General features: G+C 41.8%; 1 pseudogene; it reads right to left on the minus strand.

Moving 5' to 3' along the window:
• Positions 1-1,938: 1,938 nt before the first annotated feature.
• Positions 1,939-22,595, minus strand: LOC119511257 (annotated as a pseudogene).

Consider the following 22,595-nt stretch of genomic DNA (forward strand, 5'->3'; position numbering starts at 1 on the left):
AACAGCTCATTAAACTCAAACCATGTGCCCTAACTATATTCAGGGTCCTTTCCTCTCTACTATACTGCCCCACAAGGAGTTGTCTTGTGTCTTTTGAACTGGGTAGAAGGAAATAAGAGTAGGTAGAGGAGGTAGAAACTGACCTGTTGCTAAATTTCAAATTAAACATATTTTCCTCAACTGAAATGCAACCAGGCCCTCCAAACATTGTTTCCTGTTTTGATAATCTCTGGTTTCTGCTCCCAGGACTCCTTGGAGTTCAATGAGAGGAAGCCATTAGCCCACTGTGAGTTGGTAACTGGCTAGAAACACACTCTTGACTGAAGGTTTGGGACAATCTCAACACACTGGTCAAGCAAGCACATGGCCAAGTCCAAGAGTGTAGCAAGTTTACTTCTCCTGTGGGGTGGGGAGGGACATTGCAGGTCATGAGGCAACAGACAAGGATGCATATCCTCCCACAGGGAAGGGGAGAGAGAACCACTAGGACCATAGTACAAGCTACCATCACAAGTATTAGAGGTGTTCAAAGGAGGGGAGAGGACTGAGGGACAGAACCACCAGGAAAGGCCTCGAGACTTGTGAGGGAGCCTTAGGAATGGTGGGCCTGGGCACTGGGTGGTGGCGGACGAGTGGAGGGGAAGGGAGATCATTGCAGGCCAGGGAAAGTAGCATGCCCAGAGGCCTGGAGCAAAAGGAAGCAAGATGAGAAAATGGAGTTGAAGAGCCCAAGGATTAAGATGTGAGGCTGAAGGGGTGGAAGGGAATCAGATCACTGAAAGCATGGGATACCTGGCAGAGTTCCACTCTGATGTGGCAGCCAATAGGGAAATGGTGAAGAATTTCAAGAAAGGGAGTGGCATTTGAGAAGATTTCTTTAGAACTTGTGCTAGAGAATAGTTGGGGGGTGTGCGTGGTGGTGGGGGGGGTGGAAGAGTTCACATGGAGGAGATACTGACGGGAAGGAGACCCTGTTCCAGTTGGCTAAAGGAGCTAGCATGCAATATACCAGAAATGGGTTGGCTTTTTCAATGGGGATTTATTAGGTAACAAATTTACAGTTCTAAGGCCATGAAAATGTCCAAATTAAGGCATCAAGAGGTAGCTACCGTCTCTGAGGAAAGGCTGATGGCATCCAGGATTCCTCTGTCACATGGGAAGGCACATGGCAACGTCTGTTGGTCCTTCTTCTCCTGGGCTCTGGTTCCAAAATGGCTTTCTCCCAGGGCATTTCCTTTCTTAGCTTCGCTGAGCTTTCTTCAAAATATCTCTGCCTTTTATCCTCACATAGAGGATTCCAGCAAGGGAATTAAGACCACCTTGAATTGGGTGGGTCATATCTCCATGGAAACAACCTAATCAAAATGTCCCACCCACAATAGGTCTGCCCCCACAATATTGGATTAAAAGAACATAGTCTTTTCTGGGGTACATAATAGATTCAAACCAGCACAGGTCCTAAACATTTTTATTGACAAATAAAAGAGGACACAAAGACATTAAATACTTACCCAGGCGAAAACAAATAACAATCACAATCAGAGCAGCACTATTAATTTCTGCTGCCCCCCCCCCCCCAAAAAACAGAGAAACAAATGAATTCTATTTTCCCTCTCCCAAACAACCCCCAGAACCACTAACCTAACCTACTGTTTATGAGCAATCTGTTTAATTTAAATTGGGCCAAAAGCAGATCTAATTCTGTTCTCTGAGAATGCCTGATGCTCTCAATGGTGCACAATTGAAGTTAAAAATAATAATGATAATAGTAATTATTCCTGCATGTCCCACTCAGTCCAGGTCACACCACCATCCAGAATGAAATAAGCATACACACCCACCTCACGCTGAAACATGCAATCATCAGAAAAGCTGTTTTGTGGCAGGAGAATGGAATAAAATGTGATCTCCTATTGGACTGTTCAAGCCTGTGGAGCCCTAACGGGTCCTGCCAAGAATTTTCTGCCGCATCGCGGTGAAGGGAAGCAGCTGTTCAGATCCTCCCAGTGCCCTTACAGTCAGCCTGTGACAGGTGTTAAGGGTTATGTCATGGGAGCACATGGGCAACCCCGTCTCCCCCAGCAGTTTGAACGAGGGGCCAGGTGATTAAGCAAAGCTTCGCCCATCCTCTCCGGGCAGCTGCTGCCTTCCAAGTTGCAGAAGTTAATTCAGAACTCACAGGGTGGCTTTGAAAGGTGGTTCCTCTAAGAATGGACCATTGTCAGAGGTGCACAGGGCAGCCTTGCCTTTCCAGTGTGACCAGAAAGATGGAAGAAAGCAGGGATTCCCAGCAACAAATGTGTCAGTAATGTGCAACTAAATTACCAATGCCAAGAACCACGGCAAGGTGGGAGCTAGCTCACCTAGCTTCATATCTGTGGAGGGAAGCTAGGCTCAGCGGCCATTTCCCAGCCCTCAATCAGCCCCTGCCTCCTTTTCTACTGGGCAATGACATTTCAGTCTGTTTCCATCCCTCAACCCAGGGGAGTTGTTAGGTCTAATTAAAAGGCCCAACCAGACCTTTAACCCTGGAAACCAGGAACAAGCAGCTCTGATGCTTATCAGGGCAGGAGTTCTCAGTGGCAGGGCCCTGTGCCCCTAGGGTGGATGAATACAGCACACTCAAAAAGCACAGTGTCTCTCCCCTCCAATGTAAAGTGGGGTGTGCAGAGCTGCCCTTCACCCACCCTGACCCGAGCAGCTGGCCTCCCTGGGAGACTTGCCATGATGGAATCTCTTCCCCTGCTCTTCTGGACCCTTTGTCCTGTGTCAGTAATAAAGCAATCATTTTCTAAAAGTCTGTTGTGCCTGAGCCTGTGTTCCTACAAGGCACAGTGTAGCAACTCACTCCATAGGAGTATCTAAAAATATTTCTTCAGCACAGGTCTGAGGCAGGTCTGAAATCTACTACTCCTAACATCTTTGCTTTCTTGCTGTTCCCCGAGCCCTCCAAGAAGGCAACATGGCATAGTGGTCATATGTATGGGTTCTGAAGCCAGATGGTCTCAGTGTTTGAACTTGAGGGTGAGAGTTTACATTTGTCTCATCTGCTGGAAATCCTGACTCTGCCCTTCAATGAAGTTGGCAATCACCTTAAAAAGCCTTGTGAAGCCAGGCAGGTCACTCAACCTCATCTATCAATTAATCACAGGATTGTCGTGGGCCCTAATTGAGATAGAATATGCAGCACACTTAGTACCATGACATCATAGGCCCTCAAAAGGCAGTAGAAATGTTTATCTCTATCATGGCTCTTGTCATCATATTCTAATTATCTGACATGTTTATATTTTTCCCACTAGTTTTTCTTTAAAAAAGTTATTTTTAAAAAGTTCTTCCAGTTTCCAGGGCTATGTTTTATTATTTTGTGTATCCCAGCACCTAGTACAGTAGATGGCACTAGGCTGGCAGGAAACAAATATTTGGTGAATTCATGAGTGGTCAAAGTAATGGGGATGATCAGCTGGGAAAGAAGAAAACAGGAAGAATATAAACATTGGTTCCAAAAATATAAAGGAAAGGCTCTTACTTGGAGAAAGGAGTCAACTGATTCTAGGATGTCCAGAGGGAAACCAGGGTCTGAGATGGAGACTTACAAGGAATTTAACTTGGGATCCACAGAAGGAAGAACTCTCTCGTGATGGGCAGGTGGAGGGAGGGAGGAGTGGCTGCCAGGGCAGGACCACCACTCCCCAGGCATGGGACTTCTACTTCCTGAGGACAGAAGGGTGAAATAGATTCCTTCCAATGCTAGGGCATTTTGTGTCCCTTGCTATAGTGCAGTGCAAAGATCATAGACTCCATCTTCTCCCTCCCACCTGAACCCAAACTCTACACACACACACACACACACACACACACACACACACACACACGAGGAAGGGAAGCCTTGGGGAGGGTGTCCTCCCTATTTCATTGCAAAGATACAGATATCTCCATGTGGAAACTGAACAGTAAAGGCAAAGATGCCCTCTCCCAAACCCCCAGAAACGAAGAGCATAAGTGCCAAGGCATTAGAAAGACTCTCCAAGAAGAGCATATCCTTGGGAAAGCATTGCCCTCTTTATGCTGCCAAGGCCAGTCTCCCCCTTTCTGCCAAGGCAATGCCACTCCCACAGACTGGAACTGTCCCGGGAGCCAAAAAAGGCAGCCCTAAGGACATTTTGCCCAGACAGATAAGTGATAGGAAAGGAATTCCGTAGCGCTCATTCTAAGGTAAGACTTGCTGCCTGGAGGCGCAAGTGCCCAGGGTGACCAGCCTGCAGGGCTGCACGAAGAGCCAAGCAGCGAAAACGTTGACTTTAGGGTGTCCACAGGCTGTCTGCACCAGCTCATTTTCACTTGCTGCCTGTGAACTCCCCCACCTCAAAAGGAGGCAGCTTTCTAGGCTCCCCGGCAGATGCTAATTATAGCCAGCCTGTCACTTCCTTTCCCATGTGGGCAGCAAAGCCCAGCTGGGTCGCACCTGCGACAGTGGTTACAGTGGTTTCCTGTGACTTGCGCTTTGCTTCCAGGGCGCCTCTTGCCCTTGGCTGTTAGCTAAGGGCAAAGCCGCCCAGGGCAGGCAGCTGAGGGCCAGGTGCCCCCAGGCTGTGCTGACAGCTCCTCTCCTCTTTCTCTCTTCCAATGCTGGCCTCCAGCCTCCTCTTTCTTTTCTCTCTCTCTTCCTTCCTGCTTTCTTCTCCTGTCCCCACACTCTTTCTTTCTTTCTCTTCCTTTCCAGCTCTTTCCTTCAAGTTTTTCTATCTCCCCTCCCTAAGTCTCAGGCCTAGAGACATCAGATCTCCCAGTAATTTTTGATCTCTACTTACAGGATCATATTTTTTGTTTCAAGTGAATGATTCACCTAATGCATGTACTCCATACAGCCTGTGTGTTTGTGTGTGTGTTCTTCCCAAATTTCTGCCAGAGTTATTGTCCATGGATTTCACTTTCCTCAAGCCATTTTTACTCTCATGCCTAGAATCTCAAAACAGACATTATGTGTGTTCTCAATCTTTCCTAAACTAGCCTCTCAAAACACAATGCTCCTTCTGTGCACTGGGTCCCTTCTCAGGGACTGTGCTCCGTCTCAGACTTATGGCTTTGTACCTCCAGAGAGAGCTGGAGCTTGGCCATCTGTGCTCCCAGGGGAATGACAATTGGAGAGAAGAACGAAAGACTACCTTATTACACCATATATGCAGTGTGTGTGTGTGTGTGTGTGTGTGTGTGTGTGTGTGTGTGTGTGAGTGTGTTGAAATTAATGACAGTGAAAGTAGGGATGGAGGTGCATCTCATATATTTCTGCTGGGAATGAATATTGATATAACTTTTAAGGATGGGAATTTGGGAAAAATTACCAAAATTACAAATGTACCCTTTGATCCAGCAATTCCGTTTTAGAAATTGATCCTACAGATATTCTCTTCCACGTATGAAATGGTGTATATGCAAGTTATTCATTGCAATAGTGTTTATAAATGCAAAAAAAAAAAAAAGTGACTATCCTAAACCTCCTTCCTTAGTGGACTGGTCTTTGATTTAGACCCCATAAGCAGAGGCATTACCAAACAAAGCCCAAACTCCTTAGCCCAGTATCAGAGCTTCTCACAGAATAGGATACGCCCAGCTTCGCAGCCTCATCCCCCAGCTCTCTCCCCATGATGCCACCATCCATCTCAACTTTGAGCTCCTTGGGGGACAAAGACTCAGCTCTGGCACTGCCATATGCACCTGGGTAACACAGGAGCCAGCCCAGAACTGGTCATGTAGTTTAACTCAGTAAATATCTGTGGATGAATGAGCACCTGAACAAACAGTCCTGATTCCCTAAATGCACCATCAAGTCCTTTTTGCATGATATGCCCTTTGCTTGGATTACTCTTCCCCCTTCTCTACCTGCTGAAACCCTACTCATGCCATAAGGCCCAGTTTAGTGGAACCTTCCCAAAGCCGCCAGCCAGAACACTTTTCTCTCTCCTCCCTATTACCAGAGCCCTTTACCCCATCTCCATTACAGGGCTGTTGCCCTTATACTCTCATCAATGCATGTATCTGCTACCTCTATCAGATTACAAAATCCTTGAGAGCAAAGAACATTTCATATTTATATCCCCAAAGCCTGATATTGTTCCTGACATGGACTACTAGGTAGTCAATAAATATTCATTGTTGAAGAAATTGTGATAGGAGGAAGGAACTTGGAGAACTTCATTTTAGCTTATTGACGCAGAAATATAAATCAGCATTTCAACTAAAATAATTACTACCTTGTAAATCCAGAGATCCTGGCCTTTGAGACTAATATAGGAGCAAAAATATTTTAATGGGGAGGAGGATGCATGGAGTCACATACAAATTCAAACCCACTCCTTGAGATGGGCCAGAATTCAAAGAGATCTTCTTATCAGCAGAGCTTTCCTACAGTTCTATATTGAGACATGGTTTTGGAGCTTCATAGTCCCCACAAGAAAAAGGAATAAGTGAAGAAATCCAGGCAAGAAAGTCAGCCACATTGTGGGAACACCTGAAGTGAGACAGCTGCCCCTTGGTGCTATAAACACAAGCTATTGCTCCCCTATCCTAATTGGTTGGGAAAGTCCTTAAAGACTCAAAGAGGCAGATACTGACTGCAAGAAGCCCCAAGCTGGTATAACACACATTGTCGGTGGAGCAATTTTCAGCAGCTCTCAATGTCCTGGCCAGGTGAACACCAGAAACCTGTGCAGTTGAGGGGCAGACCTGCCTGACTGGCTAGTAGCAGCAATTGAGTTGATTTATTTCTGAAGAGCCCATATGAATTGCTCCCTAAATCACTCCTAGCTACTCCAAGGTTGCATTTTTAGTGTTATCACTGCTCACTCAGCCAGATAGACAGAAAGACTTCCCCATAACTCACAAAGCTCGCCCAATCTCCAGAGATTCATCACATGTTGATTCACAGCACTCCCACTCCAGGAGAGAACAAAGGTGCAATTCCAAGGGGTTCACTGTTCATTCATTCTTTCTCTCAATAATTTGTTCCCCCTATCTTTATGGAGACTCCACCTGGTTCTAGGCACTGTGCCAGGAATTATGAGACAAAAATGAATAAGGCAAGATTGCTGCCCTTCAGTGGCTCGTATAGTCCATTAGGGAGGGTAAAACTGATGTCAGGACTGAAGGTAGTACTGTAGACTACAGATGCTTTGCAGGGATTTAAAATACACTAAGAGAGATTGCTAAATTCTCTTATGATTAGGTCCACCTATAAGAGCTTTGTAAAAGATGGCAGTTGGACAAGGCTACGAAAAAAGCCCTTGGGCTTCAGTTTCCTCATCTAAAAAACAAGGGGTGAACCAGATCATCTCTAGAACCCCTTTCAGTTCTGGCATTCTATGATTATGGAAGCTGCACGGTCCCCTGGACTTCCAGATTAGGCAGTAAGGTTTCAAGAAGAAAGGAAGGCAAGAAGACAGCCAACTCTCAACAGGATGCTTTTGTTCATATACACCACCATTTATGAGAAATCACTCGTGGGGGGGGAGCGTCTGTTGATGCACACACATCAAAGCACCCCATTCAGATATCGGCAGATAAGTGTGCATGAGGGGGAGGCCAGGAAGGAAAAAGATCAGCTTATTTAGGCAGCTTTACAATAATTTTTCTCAGGCTGGACATCTCTGGAAAATGTAATGTCTTGACTCCAGTTGTGTAGAAGTGGAAATGAAGATTTAAGATGGTTTTTGCTGTTGGCTTTTTCCTACTGATATGATTGGGCAATTATGGTATAGGAGGGAGACTGAGCAAACAGTATCCCTGCACTGTGCTCCAAGGAGATCTAGGTGAGGGAGTATCATTAAGAAAACATCACCTTTAATATGATGGCAGGAAAGAGCAGGAGGTTAGTGAAGGGAGAGCAGAAAACAAGGGGCAAGCACCAGAGAAGAAGAAACATTAAAATAACTTCCTTTCTTAGGAGAAAGTAAATACCTCTAGTAATGATCCCCTGCCCCCTTTAAGAGCATGGTATTCAAAGTCCAAGAAACTGGTGCCCAGTTCTCTCTTTTTTCCAAACAGTAGGATTTTATTTCTGGATCTTCATAAAAGGTACAAACAATCTTATGACAATATACCAGGGGTCATCCGCCATAAGCCCATCACCTGTTCATCTACCTCAGTTACCTCCCAGGCTTTGTGCATCTGTGAAAGCCAGGGGATTATTACTCCCCATTCCACTCCTGGGTACTCTGGAAAGGAGGCAGCCACAAGTCCTAAAGTAGACAAGTCAATTTATTAACCCCAGTCCCAGAAAGATGGAATTCGTGAGTCTGAGAAAGCTCTAGCTCACTCACAGACCAGCAGCATGCCTAACCTGGGGCCCTGAGTTTCCTTGGATGTGTGTAAACAACATTAACTAGATGGCAAAGATCATCTGTGCATCAATTTTAGAGGGACCAATCCAAAGGAAAGCATTTGATTGGGAGAGACCAAAAAAAAGGAGAAGGGAGTGACTAGGAAATAATTTACTATATATATATATTTTTTAATACCTGGATGGCAGGTAAAGAACACTATATCTAAAGTGGATCTCTTTCTTTTGAAAACAGATTTACTCATATTCAGAAAAGTGTATTGCTTAACTGGCTTCAGATTCAGGCTGTGAGAGTTGATGGGTTGCAGTCCTACATTTGGTCAGCCTCTGCCTGTGGTTACCTTTGACAATCCTTGGATCCAGCCTTCAGTTGCAGACAAGCTTGTCTGTAAAATAGGCTCACTTAATTCTTTAAGTATTTAAAATCTCATTTGATATGTAATTTCACATTCTGCTTTCCTCCCTTCATCACTACATTTTTACATATTTTTATATATTTTATATATAGTTTTATATATTTTTCCATGATGATCTTAGTAATTACCTTTTTAATAATGGCAAAAGTATCCAACAAGTGGATGTTCCATAATTTACCAAACTACTATTCCCTTTGATTAAACATTTAAATGGCTTGTTTTAAAATGCAAAATAACTCAACCCTGCATTGGTAAGAGTACTGGGACTTAAGGAGGAATAAAAACTACCTATAACAAGCCTGGGAGAAAAATCTCTTTATGCCTCCCACCTTACCATGATCTCTCTCTCCAAAGAGAACTAACAAAAAGTATTTAATTGAGTACCTACTAAGTGCCACAAAAGAACCCCACAAAACTTCCATTACTGAGCTAACTAAGCAAAGATTATATGTGACACTCCTTTTCATTTTTGCATCTGCCAACTTTCATTTAAGGTGGTTTTTAGGGCCAAAGATCTCCTGGGAGAATGAGGAATTGTTGTGTTGACATAACAAACAATATTCAGAATGTCATCTAATGCTTATTGCTTGTATATATTTTTCCTTTCAAAAGACAAAGCCATGAACAGGTGAGTACACTTATTAAAACTTAAAATTACCAAAATCACAATCCTGAATTCTCAAAAGCACGAAAGCAAATGAAACTCCTGTGTATAGATAGTGATAGAAGGCAATCAAGAAAAGCCAAGCAAAATCACAGGACCTAGATAAAAAGGGGTTAGCAAAAAGCACAGGATTCAAAAATGGCATCGCAGTTACCAAAGAACCTCCAGATTTTCCTTCTTAACAGATGAAACTGGGAGACACGGATTAAACTGCAAACCGGCAGATAAATGAAAAAGCCTTTGCAATGCAGTGCAGGCAGCCTTCAAATGCCTCGAACTGCTTACTGAAGAAAATCCAAGCTCCTTAGCAGAGCAAGCAAGCACAGCCACCACTTTCACGCTGCTTGTACTCCAACTCACACCGTCCCTGGCCACCTTCTCTTTCCTGCCTCCGTACCTAGTTTCTTCTACCCTGAATGCTCTGCCCCCTTCTCCTGGGCATCAGATCAAACTCTTGCCTCATCCATTACACCCTGTGAGCCCAGTTCAAAATCACCCTCATCAGGAAACGCTCCCAAGCCCTCCCAGCTGGAAACAATCTCTCTGGCCATCCATCCCACAATATTGTGGTCCCTCTCCTGCCTGGCCCCACCTCCTCCTGCCAGACTTTGCCTCTCCCATTAGACTGTGAGTTCTTGAAGGGGTGGCAGTTTCTCGTTCATCTCTGCATTTCTCACAGCTCTTGACCCAGTAGACCCTCAATAAATGTTTACTTAATTTTCTTAATTCAAATCAAAGACCAAACAAAATAGTCATCCTGGTTATTGAGGCAGACATTGCAGCATGGAGCCTGAAGAACTTTTCAATGGTTAAGAGAAAGGAGAGATATGGCGAAGGGCAATGGGGACGAGACAGGAAATCTCTACCTGAGGACACAGTGACTTTGTGAGAAAATTACTACTTAGAAGTCATCACTTTATCAGGAAAAGGAAATTGGGAAGTAGACAAACCACCTTAGTTGTTACCTTTCTGTCCTTCCACTCTCTCCCCTGGAACTCTCCCCTCTCCTCCTTCTAGATCAGATAACAGAAAATGGCCTTAAGTATTTGCAGTGGTAATTCTGAAATTTTCAGATAAGGAGTATGTGGTTCGGTTTGTTTTTTGTTTTATGGTTTTGGCTTGTTTTTGTTGTTCTTGTTTTGCTTTCTTTTTGTTGTGTTTCTGTTATGATTTCAAGATCAGAGAGCAAATTCTTAGGGTAGAACATTTCAAGACAAATCGTATCGATTGTATCTCAAGAAGGTGCTTTTAACACAAAGAAGTGGATTAGGGAAAATGATGTGTGGCCAAAATCATCTTAGAGCTCAGTTATGCTGACGGATGCACCCCTGCTTGGGAGGGTAACCACCCTCACAAGTGTGTGTAATTGGAGGTGTCAGAAACACACCATGTTGCTGAGTATAAGGGAAGAAAGGACACCAGGCAGCTTTCCACCACCTGAGTGCTGCACTCTTTGAAGGTAAAAAAAAAAGGTCACTGCTCACCCCTCCATTCATGAGCCCATGTCCTCTACTCTTCTCTGCCACTTTATTTTCGAATTTACAGAACAGTTGCAAAAATAATTCAAACCTCATTCAGAGAACACCAGCATATTCCCATGTCCCCATACACCCAGAACCACCAATTTTAACATATTGCCACCTTTGCCATATCACTCTATCTATCTATAAATTTTACATTTGAGAGCAGTTTGCACTCATCATACTCCTTGAACAAATAATACTTCCATATACATTTCCTACGAACAAGGATGTTCACTTATGTAATCACCTTAAATGCAGTTATCAAGTTTAAAACAGTTAACTTTGATATAAAGCTTGTATTCTATATTCCAATTTTTCTTATGTCCCAGTAATGTCCTTTTGAGCCTTTTCTCCTCCATTCTTAGATTCAATCCAGTATCATGTATTGCATTTAATTGTCATTATCTCTTTAGTTTCTTTCTTTTTTTAATTGTAAAAATATATATACAACATAATTTTTCCCATCCCACTCCCTCCCAAGCATACCATTCAGTGGAATTAATCACATTCACAATGTTGTATCCTCACCACGATCCATTACTAGAACTTTCCCTTAACCCCAAACAAAAATCCTATACTCATTTTGCATTAACTCCCCATTGCCCTGCTCTCCACCTGGTAACCTGTACTCAACTTCCTGTTTCTATAAGTTTGCATATTCTCTAATATTTTCTTTGTAGTTACCATGGGGCTTAAAGTTAACATCCTAAATCTGTGACAATGTCATTTGCTTTGATACCAACTTAACTTCAATAGTATACGTAGCCTGTCTCTATACTCCTCCATCCCCCCACCTTTATATAGTTCTTATCACAAATTACATGTTTATACATTACGATTCCAAAACTATTGATTTATCATTATTGTTTTATGCATTTGCCTTTTAGATACTGTAGAAAGTAAAAAGTGGAGTTACAAGTCAAAAATACAATAATACTGGTATTTATATTTACCCATGTTCTTATCTTTGTCAGACATCTTTATTTCTTCATGTGGCTTCAGTCAATTGTTGCATGTCCTTTCCTTTCAACCTACAGAACTCCCTTTATCATTTCTTGTAGGGCAGGTCTAGTGGTGATCAACTTCCTCAGCTTTTGTTTATCTGGGTCTTACTCCCTTCTTCATTTTTGAAGGACAGTTTTACTAGATACAGAATTCTTGGTTGGCAGTTTTTGCTTTTAGCAATTTAACTATATCTTCTTGTCTTGATGGTTTCCAATGAGCAGTTAGCACTTATCCTTATGGAGGCTCCCTTGTACATGGCACATTGCTTTTCTTTTGGGGCTTTCAGAATTCTCTCTTTATCTTTGGCATCCAATAATTTGATTATAACATGGTATGGTGGGAGTCTATTTGGGTTTATCCCTTTTGGAGTTCATTGAACATCTTGGATGTGTATGTTCATGTCTTTTGCTAAATTTGGGAAATTTTTAGCCATTATTTCTTTGAATATTCTCTCTGCCCTTCTCTCTCTTTCTTTTCCTCCTGGGACTTTCGCAATGTGTATATTGGTAAACTTGATGATGTTCAGGCTCTGTTCACTTTTCTTCATTCTTTCTTCTTTCTGCTCCTCAGACTGGATTATTTCAATTGTCTTATCTTCAAGTTCACTAATTCTTTCTTCTGTCCAGCTACAAACTGGTGTTGAATCCCTCTAGGGAATTCTTCATTTCTGTTACCATGGTCTTGAGCTCTATTCAGGTTTTGTTTTGTTTTTTTTCATTATTTCCATCTCTGTATTGATATTCTCTTTGTGTTTATCTATCACTTTCCTGATTTCCTTTAGTTCTTTGTCCATGTTTTCCTTTAGATGTTTGAGCATATTAGCATCATTTTTTCTAGTCTTTGTCTGGAATATTCTAGGTCTGATCTTCCTCATTGATGGTTTCCAATGCTTTAATCTTCTCTTTTGCCTGAGCCATTGCTTCTTCTTTCTTCGTATGTTTTGTAAAACTTTGTTAAAACCTGGACATTTTGATATTTTAAAGTGTTGTCATTGGAATTTAGTCCCTGAGGCATTTGTTCCCTAAGCTTATATCCAGGTAATATATGACAGAGCTTTCCTTGAATACCAGGAGCTAACGAAATAAAACAAAAACAAAAAACAAAAAACAAAAAACACATCTTTCCCAGTCTTTGCAGATTGACCTATGCAAATACTCTGTTTTGGAGCTTATCCAAACAATGAGTTTAGAGAAGAGCTCTAGGCCAAAGCATAGGAGCTTCCCTGGTCCTTTCTGCATATGCATATTGTCTTGGGCATGCACATTTGGCCCTAGCAATTCCTAGCTGTTTACACAGATACAAATGTTCCCTCTTCCCTGGGAAATTGTTTCCTCACAGTGCTAGGCACTGCATTGTATGTCCCACAGCCAGCAATCTCTTACCTCAGGCAGTCACTTGACTGTTCTCCCACAAAGTTCTGTAGAAGAGCTCTGTGAGCCACCTTCTACACATAGGGCAAGTTCTGGGACAGCAAGTCTCTCAGGTCACCACCAGACAGACTAGACCAAGACATACATACTCCCAGTATGTGCACAAGGGTTACTCTGCTCCCTCCAGGACTGGGAGTAAGAGCATTGGCTGGCTCTGTGCCAAGCCTATGAGGGTGGGAAAGGGGCAGCCAGGGAGCCAGGAGATCCTACCACTTTTAAGTGGCTTTTTCTTGATTCAGTGCTTGCTCTACTACTGCAATCCTTTCATTGTTTTCTGGAGCTTTTGAGAAAGATGTTTCTGCCAGTTCTTGCCAGTTCTTCAAAGTTTCTATAGAGGGTCAGAGCCCTGAAGCTTCTTACTCTGCCATCTTTATCAGAGCAGGGGCTAAAAATGATCTCTCTACCACTTGAGAAACACTCAAAGCATAATCAGATTGCTTCCCATTTTGGTTCCCTGCAGCACATGCCATTGCAAACCTTACAAATGTTTTTCCCCTGCTCAAAACTCCAGTTGAACTTCTTCCTGCACCTCAGCAAGATGTGATGACCTTGCCAACTCCTACATTCTTGAGAATAACAAGGTCATCTACATGACTCCCTGAATCCTCTCCTCTCCAAAACTCCCAGTATGTACCTACCATTTCCTTCTTCTCTCCTGTCTCATAAGAAGGATCCTCAGTTCCCTCCTCTCCCTCTGCCTCCCCTTATCTCTCACTTCCTTTACTCCTTCTTCTCCATCAACACCCAAAATATGGTTTTCCACTTTTTTCTGTGTGTGCTTTCTTTTTTAATTGTATAATTCACTTATAGAGAGAATTCATTTTGATTGATCTATTTACAGTTTTTTTTCCAATTTTCATTTCCACTGGCTGAATATATTTCACAGAATGTTCAATATTTACTTGAATGTATCATCATTTCAAATCTGCCAGGGCATGGGGCTTTTGGTCCACCCACCCCTCTTCATAAAAACTATTGTAATACTCACTGATATTTTAACAGAAAGAAAACTAAATTCTAATGGCACCCTTTCTGACTATCAGCAATGTAACATTTTGCAGTATTCACCAGGCTTTTTTTCCATTTTATGGATAGATCCATCAAAATTGATCTAAAATTGCCAAATTTTCAACACATTTCACTGTTTCTTTTCAAACTCATTGCTTTCTGGTATTATAAACCAAGGTAAATACAATTTACTTTCCCTCAAGTCTTCTACAACTCACTATACACCCAAATTTAGCCTTTACTGTTTTCTATTACATTCTGGCACAGCTAGACATTTTTACTTTAAGACAAAACTACCTTCTTTTTTGACTTATTACCAGTCAGTTTGCCTTCTATCTTGCTTTTCAGACATGCTAAAACTTTCAATGAATTTCTTAAGATGGTTTTCTTGCAGTAGTCTAGAGTATATTCTCATTTCACTTGTGTTCATCTTGCTGAAATGTTACATTTTTAAAACTGCAATTTTCTTAATTGGCTCAAAAATAGAATGGCTTAGTTTCACTTGTTTAAGTGGATATTGATTAAATATTCACAAACACATTTTTAATCAAGGAAGACATGCCACTTGAAGAGGAAGCAAAGTAAAAATACAAAAGCAAATACTAAAAGCTACTTACAATACAAGATAATAATTGGATGTTGAATGAAAAGTGAAGAATGCACAGTGAAAAACTAAGATAAAACGGCCCAGTTGGTAAAATGGAAAATCTATTAAATCTTATGGTCTGTTTTCCAAAGAAGTTATGTTTCAATGCAAATTTTGAAACACTGCACATGTATACTCCATGTAGAATTTAATGTCAATGTTAAAACTTCATATTTTGTATTAAGGAAACACTAGAGGCATTTTCCTCAACTTCTGTTTGAATAACCCTAGAAACTGTTGATGCCCTTTCTCTGGGCTTCGATTTTTGATGCAGAGATGTGTTCTCTTCATATTCTCCATCAAGCTCTGGCAAATCCTTAAAAGCTATTGGACTGGTGGTTTGCTGTATCCATTGGGATACAATTGGCTATTGGAACACATGGTAGATCTGCAGAGTTTGAGACTAGTCCCGAGAGGGGTCTTTTGTTTGTTTGTTTAATTCAGTTCTATTGAGATATATTCACATAAACTACAATCATCTACAGTGTACAATTGTTCACAGTATAATCATATAGTTGTGCATTCATCACCAAAATCAATTTTTGAACATTCTCATTAATTATATCTCTCTTCTTCTTGAATTCGACATCTGTAGGGTCCTTCTCCTATCCATATCTTCCTCCAGAGTTCCGAACAAGTCAGGGTTATCTCCCTTTTTTGTTGAATATCTGGGGAGAACTTTTTGGCAGCTGTTTACGCTGCCATGTTGATGACATCACTTCTGGAGAAGGGTCTTGTAAGCAAATGCTATAGATATTTTTAGCTTTATCTGAATTGTTGAAGCCTGTTGAGAGGACTCTCCTATTCTATTTGAAGAACACCTCCTGGACTGGAATTGATTGCCAGTAAAACTGGTAAGGGTGATGCTCATTTTGTGTCACAGGTCAAGTCAAAACCAAGAAGTCTTGAAACAGGGAAATGTAAGGTGTATGTCCATTTTTATTTTTCGATTCCCCATGGCAAAGCAATACTTTCCTTACTTCAATCCTAGGATCCTTCTGCTTTTCATTCAGATACTTGAGTTTGTATCCGAATTGAATCCAGCTGATATCAGAGAGAACTCCTTGCATTATCAATACAGTATACTCCAGAAGCTCAACATCAGGGTGGTCTTTTGAAGAGCATCTAAGAATTTAACACTAAAGTGTACTGACTAGGTGATTTCAAGGTATACCTAGAAAGTTCCAAAGGTCTGGTTTTCGACTTCTGGAAGAAGTCTTAGATTCTTGAATTTTCTTTGTTTTTATCAAGAAGGGCTTTGGCCACAAGTTAATTAGTACAATGGTTTTTATAACCATTTAAACCTGACAACCAGGTCACAAGAATGTGCCCAATCTGCTCCACTATTCGTCAGGTTTGGTTGCTTCTTTTATTCTTATCAACAAAACTTCATGCAGTAGTATATAAGCATCCAAATCATCAAATATATGTGTGAGTTCCCCTTGTGACATAAGAGGCAACTTTAACATGGGATCATGGAAGGCCTTTCTTGCACACTTGAGACACTCCATTAAATCCTGTTCCCCTTGGAACATTTCATATATTTCCCCCGATGTCTGTCTTCTTTAGCCGTTATTTCTTCTTTTTATAGGTGTTGGAACTGTTGATCTCCTATATGACTTCTGGGCACAAGCTGGGGCTGTTGCCATCATGAAATGGAATTTGACTGTATTGTTTGACCAAAGCTCCATTTCTTACAGGAGAGATTAAATTGCCAAAGATGTGAATCCAGCTACAGGTTGAATTCTTGGTTCCTTAAGATCAGGGCTGCTAAGGCTTATGACATCATCATATTTCCCTCTTGTTTTCTTTCAAAGTGAAGTCCCAGTGGGGTCCAAGTGTTAAAAATGAGAAGTTGCTACCTCTCTGAGCTAGCAGGAAGCATATCTTATCAGGATCTGGTCTTGGCTTGCAGGTGTTGATCAAAGCTTCAGTGGCACCAGAAGTACTGAGTGCAGACACCAAGCAGCTTTGCCTCTACATCTGGGCTACTTCCCTTGTTGTCTGATTTTTAAAAACCCTTCCTTCCAGCTATTCTACTATCTCCCTTTCTTTTACTGCTAATCATCTTGAAAGAAAAGCCTCTATTCATAATCCCCCTATTCTCTTGTCAATTCTCTGAAATTTACCTTCCCCTCTCTAGTAAATATCAACAATATTCTCAAAAGTTTTGGATTGCATGATATTAACTGCCAAAATCCAATGATCACTCTTCAAAGCATTTAATTTATCTGCAGCTTCAGAACAGTGCTCATCTCTTCCTCCTTTCTGAAACTCTCTCCTCCCTGGGCTATTGAGAGACTTTCCCCTCACAGTGTTTTGTATTGTGATTCTTCTTCCCCCTTTAAAGTTATTCCTGAATGATCTACTTCCATCATTCTTTTTTTTCAATGTTCTCTATACATTCCCTACAGCCTCATTGTTTCCATTATCATCTTGGTAAAGACAATTGCCCAATTCTGCATCAATATGCCTAACCTTTTCTCTGAGCCTCAGCCTCACATGTCAATCTCCTTGCTGAAAAATTAAAGTAATACTTTAATTTCAATTTGTTAAAAATTGAACTCACCATTTTCCTTCCCAGACTTTGTTCTGCCACTGGATTTTGTGTTTTTGTTAGTAATATCCTTCCATCCTCCCAGTTCCCAGGGCTCAAAATTTCAGAATCATCCTTTACCTTTTCCCTCTTATTGCCTTTAATTACTAAGAGAGATTGACTTCTCCTTCAAAACAACCTCCTAATTTCCATTTCTGCTGCCACTCTCCTAGTCTTCACCTTCATTAACATTTACTTTTATTGTTGCAATAGCCTTACTAGCTCTTTCCCTGTCTCTGGGATCTTTTTCTCTAAACCAAACCATTTAGGACACACACAAGTTGCCTCTTTAAGCACAGCTCTAGAACTCTACTTAAAAATCTTCATTAAGTCCCATTTAATTACTAAATAAATTCCAAACTCCTGACTTTGTCGTTCAGAATCTGGTTCCCCTCCACCTATCAAGTAAAAACAAGTTCCCTTCTTACATACCTTAGGCTTCACACTATGATCCCCTTTGCTAGAAAGGCCTTTCTTCTTTCCCTTTCCTCAAAGTTCCAGGGCCTGGGGCCCTTCCCCCTCTTCCATTACTGAGAGACACGCAGCCGCCTACCTGACCAGGCAACAAGCCCCACCCGCCCAAGGGAGAAAGCATTAAAACTTCCCTCCTCTAATCACCGTTAGTAACCAAGTCTCGGGAGACCTTGTTGTAACCAAATCTTGTGAGAAACTCCATTGTCACAAACCTTTATAAGCAACTCCACCCTTGGCATGCCTCTCTCTTTCTCTGAGGAATGGCAGAATGCTGACTTCACTCTCTCAACCCGCCACCATTGGGGAAAATTGCCTCCTGTTTTGTAAGTCCCTAATTAAACTCATGGGTAACTCTGTGACAGGAATGTTCTTTGGTCTCGGAGCTAATCTGGGTTGGAACACCTACTTATTCTTCAAATTCCCATTTATCCTACTTCATGAAGCCTCTGTATTCTGATCTTCCTTTAACCAGGTCTCTCATGACTCATCTCATTTTAACTTCTATACTAGACTCTAAATTCTCTCAGGAAAGATTTTTGGTTAATAAATCCATGCATTCATTCATTGAACAAAAACAAAGGGAATACCTACTACAGGAGAAGGTAGAGGTGGGAAGGAAGTCTGGGAAGGGAGAAAAATTACATGCCAAGCAGAGGAATGTTGACTTGATGGTGCAGGTGGTCAACAAAGCAATCTGTTACAAGTAGTGTTTTACAAAGATCCAGGAGACAACAATCGTCAGGACGCTGTGGGGAGGGCAGGTTAATGCCCAAGTATATGATTTCATCAATCCAGGCACAAGGTGAGAAGGAAAAAGACTATGTGAATTACAATGGGAATGGAGGTCAATAGTTTCAAAGGAAGAAATGAGAGGGGCTAATGGCAGATAATATAAGAATGTAGAGGGAAAGGAGTGGGAAAGATGATTCCAAGTTTAAGGTCAGGTTTTGTCCATTTATTTGTGGAGACTTGCCTCACACCCATTTTTAAGTTGTTCTTTCATTCATTCATTTGTATTATTAAGCACCTTTTATGTGCCATACACAGTCCTAAGCACTGGAGACATAAGAGTTAATAAAACAAAGTCCCAATCACATGGAACTTATTTTCTGGTGGGGGTAAATAGACAATAAACAAACAAACATATAAACTTACAATCTGTCAAGCGGTGAGAAGAGCTATAGAATAAAATAAAACCAGGAAAGGCAAATAAGAATTAATGGAGGGTGAAATGCTATTTTATATGCTGTAGTCAAAGAAGATCTGTCTGCTAAGTGGCATTTGATCAAAATTTAAAGGGAATGAGAGGGGGAGTCACATAGATGTTTGAGGAAAAATTTTCCAGAAAGAAAGAACAGTAACTGCAAGCAAGGGCCAAAGCCTTGGGTTGGAGAGTTCAAGGGAAACAGTAAAGGAGCCCATGAGGTTGGAGCTGAGTGATTGGGAAGGAAAAGGAGATGAGATCACAAAGGAAGTGGGAAGAGGAAGACAATGCAGGGCCTGTGAGCCATTATAAGGACTTTGGTTTTCACTCTGAGAAAAACAGAGCGCCATTAAAGGGTATGGGGCAGAGAGGGAATGTAATATGATTTATATGTTGAAGGCATACTGTGAGGAAAGTACATTGTAAGGGTGTACGATTGGGGGGAACTTCAAGGCCACCCCCAGGTTCTATAATTCACTAGAAGAACACACAGATCTTAGCAAAGCTGCAATACTCGTAATTACAGTTTACTACAGCAAAAATACAGAAATTAAAATCAGCAATGGGAAAAGGCATATAAGGCAGAGACCAAGAGAGATCAAGAGAGTCCAAGAGAGACCAGAAGCAAGCTTCCAATTGTCCTCTCCCAGTTGTACAGACAGTGCTTAATTCTCCCAGCAACAATGTGTGGCAACCTATACAAAGTATTGCCAACAAGGGTAGCACACTCTAGTCTTGGTATCCAGGGTTTTTACTGGGGGTCAGTCACACAGGCATGGCTGACTTTATTTACTCAGTCTCCAGACTGCTCCACCCCCACCCCCAGAGATAAATCTGGTTCCATGTGGTCCCCACCATAAATCACATTATTAGCATAAACTATCTGGTATGGCCCAAGGCCTCAGGTTAAAAAAAAAAGACACTTTTAAGAAGCAGGATATTTCAAGGGCTTAGAGATTATCTCCCGGGAGCAGGGCAAGAGACAAATATTTCTTTGGAATGTGCAAGGTTTCAACAATCCAGACCTGCTGAGTTAATCCTTCATTACACAAGGGTATAGGGGGAAAGCAGGGGACAAGTTAGGTCTTGCATAGATCTACTGCAAAAATCCAGGTGAGAAATAATAGTGGGTTGGACCAGAGTAATAATGGTGAAAGTGGTGAGAGGGGGACAGATTCTAGATACATTCTGCTGATAGAGCCAACAGGGTTTTTGTTGGATTGGGTGTGGAATGTGAAGAAAAGAGAAGAGTCAGGGATGACTTCATAATTTTTGGCCCAAGCAGTAAGAGACTTGGGGAAGGCTGAGGAGAAGCAGGCTTGGAATAGCACGGGGAGGAATGTTGAGTTTGGTTTGGGCATGTTAAATTAGCCTAATTATAGATGCCAGTGCAAATGAAGAGTCAGCAGTTGGATATACACGTGAGGAAAGGTTGGAGGTGGAGATAAATAGATTGAGAGTCATCAGTCCATGGAGTCCACGTCATGAGTGAAGGGAGGGAAAAGAAAAAGAGTTCCAAGACCGAGCCCCAGGTCATGCAAATATTGAGAGGGAATAGCCAAAGAAGATTTAAAAGGAGTTCCAGTGAGGGAGTAGAAAAACCAAGCTTGAGTGCTGATCTGGAAGCCAAGTGATGAGGTTTTTAAGAAGCAAATGGTCAAGTGTGTCAAATGCCTCTTGATAGATCAAAGAAGAGACCTTTAAACCTATCATTGATCTTGTCAATTTAGATATCATTGGTGACCCTGGCCAGAGCACTTTTTATGGAATACTTGAGAGAAAAATCTGTTTGGAGTTGGTTGAAGAGAAAATATGAGCAGAAGTAGAGATGGTGAATGTTGGTGGCTGTTCTTGCCATGTCCTCCTCCCTGCCGTACCTCATCCCCCATTCACAACCCTGTGACTCTAGCCTGGGCTTCTGTAAGTTCTGGCTTCCTCAGTGAATGCTCTCTTGGACATGCTTGCCTCTGCAGAGATGTGTTTCTAGGGAAGCTATGCTCCCCTTTACTTCTCTGCTCCATAATACCCCATGAGACCGTGCAAACTACAATGTAAATGTGCAACAGACTTCAATGAAGCATTGGAGCTAATCAGGGAATAATTAAACTTTGATGGCAAATATACCAAATATAAATATTTCCAGAGTCCAAGAGAAAAGGGACTAAAAATTAAGCTCTTCATAGGAGAGTCCCTCATAGGCACACTCTAATTTCCAGACTTTCCCCCCTGACATACCCGAGAAATTCTGATTTCCCCTCCTCTCTCCTCTCCCCTATGAAAGACCATAGGTTTATACTAACCCTAAGATTTATCCCCCAAACCCAAAAGGGAACTTCTTGGGTCACAACAATTCCCCTGTAATATAATTTCTTGAGTCTTGATTCATTCAAGAATAACATCTTTGAGAGTAATGTGGAGTCACATTACTTCAGATTTAAAGCTTCATATCTTGCTATTCCAGGCCTTAAAGCAATGGTTCTCAAACGTTAGTGTGCCTAAGAGTTATTCTAGGATAAAATTTAACTCCATATTCTGACCCTACCTCCAGAAATTCTCTCTGTGGATTTTAGGTGCTGCCCAGGAGCCTGCATTTTTTATGAAGGACATACCTGAGCAATTCTGATGCAGGTGGTTTTCTGGGCCCTGTGACTTCCCCAGGTAGAGGTCAGGGGTCTGCAGAATTAGGTTTTGGGGATTCTGAGTCTCTCCATTCTGAGTAACACCCCAATCAAGCTGGTTGGTCTGCAGGACCCCAAGAGGTATTGATCAGCTGGAGGCCCTGGGGGAGAGGGGGCACAGTGATGGTTGCCAAGTCTCCTCTTTCTTCCCCACCCAGGGAACATGAGTTCACTAACAAAAAATGTAAATATAACTTGAATCAGGCTACTAATTAAACTTGGATCTAAGTAAAAATAAATTCATTTTCCTGTCCCAAGGAGTCATTCAATTTTATAGGTCAGATACTTGATAAGCCCTGTTGACTGAAAAATGAAACGAAATAAAATAACCACCTTTCTGTACCCAAACAACTCTGTTAAAATACTCAAACTTGCATATTTGCCCCATGTGACACTTGGTCTCTGATTGCTGTGGTCAAATGACCTAAGTGTTGCCTCTCCCCAGTGAGCCTTTAACTACCTGGGACCTCTCCTTATGTCACTCCCTGTTACCCCTCCTCTCTCATCCTAGTAAGCATTTCCTCCTTGTGCCCCTTCCATGACTCACCATGACATCAGGGACCACTGACAGCCAGAGCCAAAGTGGCTTCCTTGAGGGATGGGAGAACCTGTCCAT

The sequence above is a fragment of the Choloepus didactylus genome, chromosome 16 (assembly GCF_015220235.1).
Source record: "Choloepus didactylus isolate mChoDid1 chromosome 16, mChoDid1.pri, whole genome shotgun sequence".
Lineage (NCBI taxonomy): Eukaryota > Metazoa > Chordata > Mammalia > Pilosa > Megalonychidae > Choloepus > Choloepus didactylus.